This window comes from Canis lupus, chromosome 1 (genome assembly GCF_048164855.1).
Source record: "Canis lupus baileyi chromosome 1, mCanLup2.hap1, whole genome shotgun sequence".
In the NCBI taxonomy this organism is placed as follows: Eukaryota; Metazoa; Chordata; class Mammalia; order Carnivora; family Canidae; genus Canis; species Canis lupus.
The window spans coordinates 28,454,737-28,467,009 of record NC_132838.1 but is presented as its reverse complement, the minus strand read 5'-3'; the positions used below and the strand labels follow the sequence as shown (position 1 = coordinate 28,467,009).

Sequence of the window (12,273 nt, the reverse complement as noted above, 5' to 3'; positions counted from 1 at the left end):
GTCACATAGCTTATCATAAAAACGACTTGCATCATAAAAATCACTCATAAGATATATCCCCAAAACAGGTTTTATAATGTGAACTGTCACATATGCATAAAATGCTGGTTTTATAAAACATTTTATTAAACATTGGAAAGAATGCTTATTATTTGAAGAGAAATGAGTTCAAAGGACTTGTCAACCAAAACAGTGGGTGTGTGGTTGCAAAAATGACATACAGAACTATCTGAGAGAAAGAGAGAGGGAAGTTGGCAAATGTCTGACAAACCCTTCAAGCTCTTACTCCGGAGTATTTTTGTTTAAACCAAGACATGTTAAGTTCAATTTATTTTACTAAATAAATTGTATCTTGAGGCTAAATTCTTTCTGAAACATCTACATAGACTTTGGGACCCATCATATGGTGTTCACTGTAAAATTGAAGAGTAACTACTTCTACACATCTGAGTGGGAGATGGGAAAAAATATGAAGTCTCCTCAGCCCAGAAGCCTGGGAGTACCAGGGTATAACATTGGGGGTAAATGGAATGAAGCCTTGGCTCGTGATTATCTATATTATACAATTCCTTGATTACAGTAGAGACATACAAATTGATGCTCTTCTACTAAATAGTTGGGAGAAAAATACTAAGGGTAGGATGTGTAAGGATATTTAACTTTTTCACTCTTTTATTAGTACTGTTATTCAAAACACCAAAAAAAATTGAGTGAGCTATTTCTCTGAGTTAATTCATTGTAGAGATACTTCTATCTTCTAAGCACTATGATGATCACAATTGCCTTTCAGAAATATTTTGATAAGTAAACTTATTTTTTTTTCATCTAATGGAAATATTAACTAGAAATCTGTTCATGCAAGTGGGAGTTATATCCCATGTGTTATATTGCTAGGGGTGCTGTAACAAGGTACTACCAACTGGGTGGTTTGAATTATAAAATTTATTATCTCACAGCTCCGGAAGCTAAATCAAGGTGTCAGCATGTTGGCTCCTTCTGAGGCTGTGAAGGAGAATCTGTTCCATCCTCTTTCTGATTTTGTTGGTTTGCTGGCAATCCTTAGCATCTCCTTGGTTTATAGAGTCATCCCAATTTCTGCCTTCATCTCCATATGTGTACATATGTACAAATTTTTCCTTTTTATAAGGACACTGGTTATATTAGATTAAGGGTCCACCCTACTCCAGTATGATCTCAGCTTAACTAATTACATCTGCAGCAATCCTACTTCCAAATAAGATTCCAATCTGAAGTACTGGGGTCAGGAAATCCACATATGAATTTTGTGAGGATACAATTCATCCTCTAATACTGTCCAACCAATTATCCCAGAGAAAGGAGAAGATGGGGGGGGGGGAACATCCAGTGAAATTTATATTCCTTATGGTGTATATCCAAACCCAGTTTGGTTTTCCTAGGTGATCCATTTTTACCTAAGAAGATGGAAGAAGAGAATTCAAGTTTCCCTCCTTTTATTTGTTTCTCTTGTATCAAAGGAGGATAAAAATATCTGCTCCCACATCCCGCCCAGTAGACTTATGCAGATAAGATGAAACAAAGGATGTTGTAATATTTTGGAAAGCATAATGCATTGTGTCTCCAAGTGGTAGTGTTGCTTTTTATCTCTACTGCTGTAAGAGTCAATGGCTCCCTAATTGGCTGATTATGAAAATTGTCTTGAGAGCATTCTACTTAGGGGGATTCCTGGGTCCATCTTCAGAGATTCTAACTCAGTAGTTCTGCAGTAACTAGGGCCTAGGAAATGTTTTAAGTGCTCTCCAGGTAATTTTGGTGATTAGCCAGGTGTGGAACTACTGGTTTTGGAAAATTTCTCCTTTAAGAATGAGCATTGTCAATAATGTATATTTAACTTTATTATTCATGTAAAAGGGAAAATATTGATTGATGATTCTAAAAATAGCCACTATCAATTGATTTTAGGAAAACAATATGTGTTTAGTGGAAAAGTTCTGGGTTGGGCATTCCTGGATTTGAATCTTGATTCTATATATAGTTTTTAGTGCTTGCTTATATATCTATTTTAGTGCTTATATATCCATTGTATACGAAAGTTGGGGTAATTTCTCTGAGCTTTAATTTCATTGCCTATAAAGTAAGGATAGTAATGCATACCTTGGAGGGTCTTTGGGAGAATTAAATTGGATAGCTTATGAAAGGCTGCTGGAATAAACAAGTGTTTATTAAAAGGTCATTTTTTTCTTACTCTTCTAATAATTGATTTATTTTGAGTCACTATCTCTAAGTTTTTGAAAATGAGAAAGAGTTAAGATAGATTAATTAGAACTATACACAGTGATCCCTTTTGCTCTACCTTTTATCTTTTTAATTAATATTTCTTGGATTCAAAGTTTTAAATGTGTAATTATGATTGCTGGATGTTTTCAGAGTACACCAGGTCCTAATAGTGCTATACTAATTTTGTGGAAGAGTGAGAATGTTGGCAGTAAATCCTGAATTCTAGGGAAGTGGGTGAGCTCTAGTGTGATGAATGACCCATTAATTTATGAGAAACTTGGGTACATGCTGTAGGGCAGGACAGAGCTGAAGGCACTGGACCATAATGTGGTTTAAGTATTAAACTTTGAGTAGCATGTAGAAGAGGTCTCCGTAGCATTTTTGTGGAATGTTTTAAGTAAGCATCTGGCTTTTAATGAGTCATCATTATTAATGAATGGCCGGTCTTTCCTCAAGGATCTTCATGTCGGTCTTCCAACGATGCCACTTGTGTACTAAGAGTTCCCAAAGTTGGAAAGAAAATAGTAAGAAACAGGAGGAAAGTACACAGTTTATTTGCAATTGTGTCTTAGGGATAGGGAATCAATCTAATTGTTGGATCTAGTATCTTTCCAAATTGGTTCAGGCATACCTTGAGGTAGCCAATGGGAACTTTCAAGAAATTCTATTTAATTTCATTTTCCTTCTATGCACATTAATGGCAGATGTTAGCACCTGTTTCTGTTCGAAAGCCTCCCTTAGGAGATTTCTCTGCCTCTTATGGTATTTGCATTCTTGTATAAGACCACACAAAACAAGCAGGAAGCCTACCCAGAATATGGACTAGCATACTATTTCATTATTGATCAAGAAATAATTATAATTTGGCTGGAAAAACTCAAATAATGTAGACCTTTCCATATTTATTGGGTGGTTCTAGTATGCCTTTCAGAAGTTATTTCTCCATCTTCCTATGTGTGATCCATAATAATGGATGCAGCAGGACAACGTTGATAGATGTTAAAAAATGTCATCAGGTTCTTCTCCAGTTCTAGACAGCCTATGATGACCTTTCATTCTTGCTGGCATACAAGAGTAAAGGAAAAATTTTTGTAAAAGAAATGAGGGAAAATCACACTCAGAGAAAGGAGCAGATCTTTGTATGAAGACTCTGAACTAAGCATTTTTTCCTCTCTAAATCTATAGGGGCGAGATAAGTTGCTAGCACCTCTAGATGTACTGAGAAGGGTCAAGCAGGTTATGGGGACCCAGAATCTAGAGAGGAATCATCTAAGTTACTGATGATGCCAGAGATTGGAATTTTCAGATCAGAGGAAGGTAACAATGTGAGACAAGATTTGAGATGACATAGATCTATGTATGTTATGTGTGCAATTTCAGGCAGAATGTTTGGGATGTCACCAACAAGACAGAGAAGCTTGATTACTGAAGATTTTGGAACTGTGGAGTCAAGGGTGGGGCTCTTTGGTTGACCAGGAGGCCTGGCATTTTTGTTTAGGTGGGAAGGGGCCAAAGTCAAAGCTTCTCAGTGGGTCTAAAGAAAAGCACATGAGGGACCCTGAGCCCATCACAGAATAATAAAATCTTTCTTGAGCTGAACTGTTGACCTGGCCAGTAGCCAGAATAGCAGTAGCAGAGAGCCTCTCAAGGTCAGACACATGAAATGGAGAAGCTAGGAGGACCTTTACAGCTTATCCACATTCCAAAGGTTGACAGCATAGGTGGGAGAAAGAAAGAAATCCCATTTAAGAACAGATCCTAGGGGGATCCCTGGGTGGCTCAGCGGTTTGGCGCCTGCCTTTGGCCCAGGATGCGATTCTGGAGTCCAGGGATGGAGTCCCATGTCGGGCTCCCAGCATGGAGCCTGCTTCTCCCTCCTCCTGTGTCTCTGCCTCTCTCTCTCTCTCTCTCTATCACGAATGAATAAATAAATAAATAAATAAATAAATAAATAAATAAATAAATCTTTTTTAAAAAAGAGCAGATCCTAGAGTTTTGCTTTTAGATACTGGCTTAGAAAACTCAGGGCTTAATTTTCTTAATTTCATAAAAATGTAATTACTGGTTAAACAACATGTTGTCCTACCATTTGAAGTGAGCAGATACTGGGAATGCTGCAAATGCAACTCTTTGCAAGGCAGATTGATGCCATGGGTGCCTTTTGCTCAGATGTCTGCTATCAAATGCTTGTGAATGTCTGTGAAATTATACTGTGGTTGTGGAAGGGAGAAGTTTCCATAACCTCCTGGTTTTATATGTGGGAATAATAACTCTTAGGTTAAATGTTATCTGGAAAGCCGTCTCTTATTATTCCCAAGTGAAATATACTTTCTGCTAAAACAACTCATTGCTTCACTGTTGAACTGTTTCATTCATTCATTCATTCATTCATTCAGCAATTTGTTCAACATTTATTTATTTATTATTTTTTATTTTTTTATTATTTTTTGTTCAACATTTAATCTGGGCACTCACTGTCAAACAGGCATAGTGCTTTCTCGTACTTGCAGATTGCACTTGCATTGATCCTTACCCTGCGACTTGACATTTAATATATTTAAACAGGGACAGGATATAAATATGGGGACAAGTTATAGATGAAGCCTTTCCTTCTTAGAATGACAGATTCTAGAGATGCAACAACATCAGTTAATTTTTATGAAAAGCCACAAACGTAAATGGCTATCTTCTAACAATGTAATTTGAAGAAAGAGATTTATTTATAGATCACCAGGACTCATGATCTGGCTGGATAGATAATTCATCTTTCACAAGGAAATCTCTGGAGAATGCCTAAACCAGGTCTTTTCACATCCACAGTTGGAGGCTATATCCAACTTTATATTTATTTTGTAAAAGTCTCTCAACCATGCATAGCTTTTCTAGAGTACAAACCTCAAAATGCTTTCTATGCCTCCAATACAATATTAAGAGAAAACATGAAAAAAAAAAAAGATGAACTGTTTAAATTCTACTTTTCTTTTTTTCTTTTTTTAAATTTGGAGAACAGCAACCTTTACTGGCTGAGGTCAGCCCTTGTCTCCCCTTGTGTAACCAGTCAGTATTTACTGCGGATTACCATGTGTTAAGTGCTTGACACATACTAAATCATATGATCCTCCTGGCAGCCCTAAGAGTTTGGCACTCTTTCCCTATCTTACAGATGAGGACCAAGAGGGGCAGAGGCCAGGTAAAGTGGTCGAGTTCCTATTGCTATAAAGTACTGTTTTGGGGTGTGAACATGGGCAACTTGGCTCCAGAATCCATGCTTTTTGACCACTGCCCTAGGCTGGGAGAGGCAACAGGGGCAAAATGGGTGCTAGTTCCTTCCTACGCTCACATCTGCATTTATCTCCAGAGGCTATCTTTGTCTAGTTCAAAATGAAAAGCAAGTTAAAGTTAAACTGTAAGAGCTAAAGTGACACCGAGTATTCTTTTTTTCTTTTTTAAGGATTTTATTTATTTATTCATGAGAGACACAGACTGTGAGGCAGAAACACAGGCAGAGGGAGAAGCAGACTCCCTGTGGGTAGCCTGATGCAGGACTCGATCCCAGGACCCTGGGATCATGACCTGAGCCAAAGGCAGACACTCAACTACTGAGCCACCCAGGTGCCCGACACCGGGCATTCTTATTATTCTTTGGTCAAAGGTTCCAACGTGTGTTGAGCCTGGAGTGGAAGCCAGCTTTGGAACAAAGCCCTTTAGGCCAGATATCAGCCCCAAGATATGATAATATATGTGTGAGCCCTCCAAACTTACTCACTTACTTAATTAATTTATTTTCTGTCTATTTTCTCTTCTTTTATTAATTAATTTTTAAAATTTACATTCAGATTGAATAAAGAGCAGGCATGGTCTTAGCTCATTGGTTTATTTCTGACCTACCTCAATGTTCACCCTGGTGGTGGTAGGGGTGATGGTGGGGGGTGGGGTGGAGGGAGAAAAGAAGAGAGAGGACTAATGGAAGACTAATTCAGATCGGATTTCAACAGAGACATATGGGAAATCCAGCATGCAGTGTAATGGCAGAACTAAACAATGTCTTTATTCCAATGACACTGAGAGAGACATGTCTAAACACCTTTTTTTTTCTTTCTTTTTTTCCTACTTAAGGGAGTTGAAACTCATTGGAGAGGCTGGGGATAATCCTCATTTCTGTAGGACTAGAAATGTGTGTGAGGAGCATTAGGTTAAGGCGAATGCCTTTCATGCTTTCTGGAGAGGAGAGTGAGCAGGCAACTGGGCTGTCTGCAGCCAGGCTCACATCAGCAGCCTGCTAATGGCCCTCAGGGCCATAGCCAGAAGGGATTCCTTCAATAGAGGGCTTATTGAACTTGGCGATGCAAAGAAGGGAAGAGACCTGAGGGAGGAAAGTAGCCTCACCGAAATGAAGCTTTTTGGTGGCTTTGGAAATAGCCATGCCAGTCAGCAGGTGTGTGAGTCTTGCACCCATGACACATATTACCTAAATCCCCTTGAGAGCACCGCTGGACCCTTCTGAAGGCTGAATCGCCTTGCCTGCCTTGCCACTGAGTGAAAAGTAAAGCACTATATGTGTTATTTTTTGTTACCTGCACAGCCAATAGGCTTCCTGTAGAGAGGTCTCCTCCACATCTGTGCGTCTTGAACGTATTATCTGCATCATCTTTACGTAAAAAGGAAATTTTCATCTCCTGGAAAGCCATTGTGTGATCTGTGAGAAGTTGGCCTCAAATCTGGCAAGCGGGCTTTCAAACAAGGTGATTATCATTGAGTAAAGAAAAAAAAAGTCAAATGTTTGTTTTATTTCTTCATTAATATCTACAATGTTTGCCTTTTGCCATTCAGGATTTAAGTAAATATACTTAGGGATGGCCATTTACGTCAGTCACTTAATTTTCTTCTCGGAGTCATTCCAGCCTATGAATGGGGCTAGAATGAAAGTCAACTGTTTTATCAAGGTCATTTCTTCCCTGACTGCCTCTGATCATCTCTTATCTCCTGAGATTCGCTATGATAGGAAAAGCCACTTCCCAGTATTCCAGGTGTACCTCATTTTAAGAGTAAGGAGATGTTACAGTGTTCACAAGAATCTGCTTTAAAGGTACTTGTGACAGGTCTGTTCTATATAAAGCTTCTCTTTTGCTTTTAAAAATCTTTTGCAGGCACTTTTTCAGGAATAAGTTGATGTACTATGTGTAGCTTGGGCATGAGAACTTGTCCTTGGAGAGGAACTCTGAGGTGATCTGAAGGACACACAACCCTGTTGTGGCCTTACTGCTCTGTGATAAAATCCTCACAGGTCAGCATTGTCTGGCCCTCATTTCTTCTTTCTTTCTTTCTTTCTTTCTTTCTTTCTTTCTTTCTTTCTTTCTTTCTTTCTTTCTTTCTTTCTTTCTTTCTTTCTTTTTCTTTCTTTTCTTTCTTCTTTCTTTTTTTCTTTTCTTTCTTTCTTTCTTTCTTTCTTTCTTTCTTTCTTTCTTTCTCTTTCTTTCTTTCTTTCTTTCTTTCTTTTTTCTTTCTTTCTTTCTTTCTTTCTCTTTCTTTCTTTCTTTCTTTCTTTCTTTCTTTCTTTCTTTCTTTCTTTTTAAGACTTTATTTATTCATGAGAGAAAGAGAGAGAGAAAAAGAGAGAGAGAGAGAGGCAGAGACACAGGCAGAGGGAGAAGCAGGCTCCATGCAGGGAGCCTGACGTGGGACTCCAGGACCATGCCCTGGGCCAAAGGCAGGCGCTAAACCTCTGAGCCACCCAGGGATCCCCCCGGCCCTCATTTCTGACCAGACATTTCCATCCTGTCAGGTGTTTCTCTGAGGACTGGGAACAGGTAGAGAGGGGAGGTGCAGCTAGAGGCCTGGCATGGCGCAAGGAACCAGCCCAGCGTTGGGCTTCAATTGCCCTGAGGACCAAGACCATACCCACCGCTGACTGGATTTGATACCAGGAGTCTTTAGCTTCTAAGAGGCTTGATTATCTTCCTAGGAAGGTAGAGCCAGTCATACATCCTTCACGGGGTTCTGGTCAAGATTAAACTCTTCCCTCCGAATCCTCAGTTTTGTTTGAATAATTCCTGCCCAGCCTTCAGTCCCCAACTGAGATGTCACCACTTCCAGAATCTTCCTGTGTCTGGGTAGGAATCCTCCTGTAGAACCCCAATACCACTGTTTTCTCTGCCATATCACATTGCATCTTTTACCCATTAAACAGCAAGCTCTATGAGGACAGAAAACAGATCTATCTTGCTTATATGGCGCACATCATAGTGCCAAGCATGTGGTCAGCTCTTGATATTTGTGGAATGACATAGAATTAATACCCGTAAAACACCTAGTGCACATGTGGCTATGGTGGCGACCCTCTGCCTATCCTTGCTCCTTCTGGAGCACAGCCCAACTATAGGTGGGGGATTCATACTCCAGTGGCCATTTGCTCACAGGAATGGATTTCTCTTCTGCCCACACTGATGCCTAAAGCTAGAACTTTTTGATTTCTGTTTCCATAGGCCATTTATGCATAAAACTGCTTCCTGTTTGCATCAAACCGTCTTGTTTTGGAGACTCCCTGAAGCTTTATTAAAAACTGATCCTCTTAGGAATGAGTGGTTAGGTGGTGAGACCCTGGATCGGTGGTGGTTAGGTGGCACTATGCCACATAAGTGAGTCTCAGTGGTGGGGAGAAGAGGAAATGGAGGTGGGGGGCACCAGAGGGAGAGGCTGGGTTAGATTTTGGGGACCTGGGGAGAATACTGAACCAGAGACAGGGGAAGAGGTCAGACACAAGGACATCTGACCCCAGCATATGTGTTTGGCAAACTAAAATACATAGAAAATAAGGTGATATGTGATAGTTCATCACTGATATGTTCCTCTGTATAAAAAGGCCAAAGAAGAGGAAGAGTAACATAGAGGTGTTGTGACAAAGATGGAATAAGACCAAATGAGGCCTGTCTTGGAATAACCATGGTGCTGGTTTTGCTCCATATTGCTTGGCCTATAACTAGCTAACTGTGATCTCAGCTGGGCCTGCCCATTCCTGTCACCTGCCTCCCACTGCTGACTTAAGGGAAAGGTTTTTGGATGGCTGCAAAACTTGGCCGGGTTTTGAAGGCTTTAGGTTCTTTTGAGAAAAAGTTCAGTTCTATTGCCAATTCTAAGTTATAGTGACCTCCTTTAAGAGTAATGATTAACTTCATGGCTAAAGATTACTGAGAGAAGAAAATTCAAGTAATTCTCAGGCTATTAAAGTAATCCCTGCCTCGCCCCAAGGATTACTGGGAAAATTCACTGAGGAAGGGAAAAAGGGAAAAGGAAAATTAGTCAGTATGCCCTTAGAGGATGGAAAATTAAGGAGTTTCTCTGTAGCTTAAGTTAATAAACAGAGTTCAAACCACCTGCATTAAGATCCAGGTCTTAAGAAAAAGCATATGTGGAGGAGGAATTTGAGTGACCAGGATTTCTCTCAAGGGAGCTGTGGTTGACAGGTTGAGTAGTGAGCTCTCTGCTGTTGGAGTATGAACAAAGGTGTATTCAGGTGGGGGCGACTGCACCTTTTCAACCCTTGACATAAAGTGTAGGGAACACTACCAGCCCAAACAGCTCTCATTTGCTTGCTTTGGTCATATTTACCAAATGCTTATTTCTATTGGTGTGTATGTGTTTGTTCCACCAATGTCATCTGTACTACCAACCAGACTGATCTTCTTCTGGGTGTATTTGTGTGTTCCAAGGATCATGGCCACCCCCACCCCCACCGCTCAACCCTATAGTCACCATCGTTAGTTAGCCCTTAATATCCTCTCACCTTCTCTGACTCAGGACACCTTCCTACCCGATACCCTTGAAATTGTCACCTTTAGAGGGTGGTTTCTCTGGGCTAAAGGCATTGAATCTGGTTTCCAATATCAACTCCCAGTGACGGCTCCTATGTCTCTTCCCAGCTTGTCACATCTGTAAATCAGCTCACTGGGTATCTCAGATCTGGGGACAGAGGGAGTGGGTGGGGGAGAACGGGGAATCTGGAATTGTTGCTATGAAAAGTGCAGGGCTCAGGAGGCAGGACGTGCTGTGTGGTGGGCACAGGAGCCCCTGCCCAGGCGCCCCGAGGCTTCATTTAAGACGGGGAATAGAGTGTTCAAACCCATCGGAGAAATGGACAGTTTGAATCAGCAACAAAGCGTTGGGTTTTGAAGCGTGGGTCAGCAGCTGTAAACGAGTGTGCCCCACACCCTCGCACGCAAGCGCGGCGATGAGAGCACAGCTTCACGCTGAAAACACAATAAGCTTCCCTGTAAAAGCAGCACCTTTGGGAGTTTCACGTGAGTATTCTCTCCTTCTTCCTCACCCTCCCTTTCATCAGAATCCACAGCAGCCTCCCCCTAATCCTCCTCGGGGCCCCCACGTTTGACCTGCTATGTGCCAAGTGCGCCTTGGCTCATGGGTGTGTGGGTGAGGACGCGGGGACCCAGGGTGTTCAGAGGCCCCTGAGGACTTGGCTGCCCTTCAGAAAGGAGTGATCTTATTCTGCAGTTCCTCCTGCAAACTGCCTTTTTCCTTTAGGAAAGCTTAAATGAAATTTACTGGCTGACTCCCTGGCTGGAAGTTTTGTTCTTCTGCATGGAGTAAGATATTCTAAAGCTTTGAAACCTAATCATTAAAAAACAAAAACATAACACATATCACTTAAATGACTGAAGACTGAGGGTGGATTCTCCTTTATGTATACTGGAAAAAAAAAAAATCCTAACAGGGAAAATGTCAAGGTCCTCTGTCAAGAAATTAAGAAAGGAAACAGGAAAATACAATCTCTTCATTAAAGGGGTCTCCCCTGTTGTTCCTTAGCTCCCCCTCTACCCCCCCAGTTTTGGGTATGAGGAGGTAGAAAATGAGAGACAAGATTAAGGAGGTGAAGGAAAGATCAGAGAGTCTACGCCTCTGGCATTCTCCAGGATGGACACAATCCCAGAGTGAAAAAGCAATTCTCCCAATATGGGATAGAATTTGGTTGTGAGGCCTCTTGCCCTGGAAAGTCCCTGGGCAATTCTGGGTCAGACCTCTATGTTCTACTTCTTTGTTTTTATTCCTTAGCTAATGCACTTCCTAGCATTATGCAGTGGCTTGCTCCTGTTCACTGTTTACCACATAGAGCTTACTAAATCAGAGCATCCTTTTCTAACTAAATGCTTTTACCTAAACTGTTATCTAGGACATATTTTTAAAAATTTAAGCAACCTGTAAGTGAGAATCAGGATCAACTCCTCTTAGTTTTCACCATTTGGATTGGGGGTGAGATAGACATCATGATGCTTGCTGTAATGTTCCCAGTTTAAATTTTCGTTTTTCAGTCAACAAACATTCATTGTGTGCTTGGTAAGTGCGTGACCAGCACAGGGCACAACAGTGTGCAAATGAAACACTCTGCTCCCCCTTTGGGCACATAGGTCAGGTTGGAAGAAACAGATATTGTTAAATAATCACACCAGTGTATGATTACAAACTGTAATAGGTACAATAGAGGGAGAGTGTCATGTACTCACATATTTCCCTGGAGAGCAGAGAAACAGAGCTGACTTCATAGCAATGCCAGGCCCTGGATGGAACAGGCTGGGCTCTGTGGAAACCTACATCTGAAGGTTATTCTTTCTGCTATGAAGTTGGAAAGAGGAGAGTGAGGGTGAACTCCTCTAAACTACTGAAGATTTGGGTGGACAGTAAGAATTTATTAGACTCAGGCAATATTGCTTTGCCCCATAAAGCTGGTGGTAATCCTCTTTGTGGGTCACTGAGCATCCAAGTGAAACTGACCTAACTTTGGATCCAAGTCTATGAGGTCGAGGCATTTTTAAGATCCATCCTTGGAGAAGAATTAGCTTTACAAAGGCTCCACCGAGTTTCAGATGATATTAAACTGCCTTCCTTTCATTAGGAATTACATTCAGTGCATTAAAATGAGTACTAGCAGTAAAAAATTTAATTAAAATAATAACTACTGGAATAGCCCAAATAAAAAATGATTTAAAAAATCTAATTAAAAGAAGAGTG

At 40.7% G+C, this 12,273-nt stretch overlaps 1 long non-coding RNA gene across 3 annotated transcripts in view; it reads left to right on the top strand.

Moving 5' to 3' along the window:
• LOC140632380 (uncharacterized) overlaps positions 1-12,273 on the top strand; it is a 51,558-nt gene that overhangs the window by 17,165 nt on the left and 22,120 nt on the right. For 2 of the 3 annotated variants that reach the window (XR_012029934.1, XR_012029936.1), the window contains exon 1: positions 9,504-10,550. The exons of the other annotated variant lie outside the window; for it this stretch is intronic. This is a non-coding gene — a long non-coding RNA (uncharacterized lncRNA). Of the gene's footprint in view, positions 1-9,503; positions 10,551-12,273 lie in introns of those variants that run through there. 3 annotated transcript variants of the gene reach the window in all.